The sequence below is a fragment of the Tamandua tetradactyla genome, chromosome Y, assembly GCF_023851605.1.
Source record: "Tamandua tetradactyla isolate mTamTet1 chromosome Y, mTamTet1.pri, whole genome shotgun sequence".
In the NCBI taxonomy this organism is placed as follows: domain Eukaryota; kingdom Metazoa; phylum Chordata; class Mammalia; order Pilosa; family Myrmecophagidae; genus Tamandua; species Tamandua tetradactyla.
Window position 1 is genome coordinate 11,256,618 of NC_135354.1, and position 1,777 is coordinate 11,258,394.

Below are 1,777 nucleotides of genomic sequence, written 5' to 3' on the forward strand. Positions count from 1 at the left end.
TTCTAGGCAGAAATTCATTGGTTGTGTAATTTTTTTTATATTTACATGTCAGACAATTTTTTTTGTTTTGATATTTTGTTTAGGTTGTTGAGTCACAATTAATTTTTTTCTTGTTTCCCTTTCATTTCTTTATTACTATTATTTTTTTATTAGAGAAATCGTGGGTTTGTAGAATAATCATGCATAAAATACTGGATTACCAAATACAAATACACCAACAACATATTGCATTGGTTGGAACATTTGTTACAATTGATGATAGCCCATTTTTTTAATTAAAAAAATTTTAAATACCAATAAACACCAAACACAAACATTCTTAACTTTTGATCACTCCATTCTACACATATAATCAATAATTCACAATATCATCACATAGTTGCATATTAATCAACATGATCATTTCTTGGACCATTTGCATCTATTCAGAAAGAGAAATAAAAAGAAAACAAAAAGAAACTCATATATACCATACCCCTTACCCCTCCCTTTCATTGATCACTAGTATTTCAAACTAAATTTATTTTAACCTTTGTTCCTATTTATTTGTATTCCATATGTTCTACTCGCCTGTTGACAAGGTAGATAAAAGGAGCATCAGACACAAGGTTTTCACAATCACACAGTCACATTGTGAAAGCTATATCATTATACAATCATCTTCAAGAAACATGGCTACTGGAACACAACTCTGTATTTTCAGGCTGTTCCCTCCAGCCCCTCCATTACATCTTGACTAGCAAGGTGATAGCTATTTAATCTGTATGAATAACCTCCAGGATAACCTCTTAACTCTTTAATCTTTCAGCCATTGACACTTTATTTTGTCTCATTTCACTCTTCCCCCTTCTAGTCAAGAAAGTTTTCTCAATCCCTTGATGCCGAGTCTCAGCTCATTCTAGGAATTTTCTCAATCCCCTGATGCTGAGTCTCAGCACATTCTAGGATTTATGTCACACATTTCCAGGAAGGTCCACACTCCTGGGAGTCATGTCCCACGTAGACAAGGGGAAGGTGGTGAGTTTTCTTGTTGTTTTGGCTGGACAGAGAGGTCACATCTGAGCAACAAAAGAGGTTCTCTAGAAGGTTACTCTTAGACCTAATTTTAAGTAGGCTTGACCTATCCTTTGTGAGGTTGTTTCATACGAACAAACCCCAAGACTGGGGGCTTAGTCTATAGCTTTAGTTGTCCACACTGCTCATGAGAATATCAAGAATTCAGCTGGGGGAAATTGAATTTTCCCATTTTCTCACCATTCCCCAAAGGGGGCTTTGCAAATATTTTTTTATTCACTGTTCAAATCATTCTGGAATTTATCAGGGCATCACTTCGGACAAACCAGCAAAAGCTCATGTCCTACTCAAGGTTCCATGCACTTATGATGTTCAATTAAGCTGTCTATATAAATTATATAAGGAAATGCACTAGTCAAAATATAAATTTTGTACCAAATAAACATTTTTGCTTTAGTCTCACACCTAAGTTGAAATTTTTAAATATTAATTACCATCTATTTTCAGCACCCTGAAGTAATGACATTCCTTTGTTCTTCCTCATGCAAAAACACTTTTAAAATTTGTACATTTAGTCACTATCATTATACATTTTAGGTATTCCTAGATTATATGATCTGTGTTTATTGTCTATCTTTCTTCCTGATTTCATTTGTGCCCCCAGTCTGCCGCCCTCTATCATTCTCACATTCAGCTTCATTCAATGTTTTAGCATAATTGTATAACTGTTAGGTAGTATTGTGCTGTACATTTCTGAGTTTTT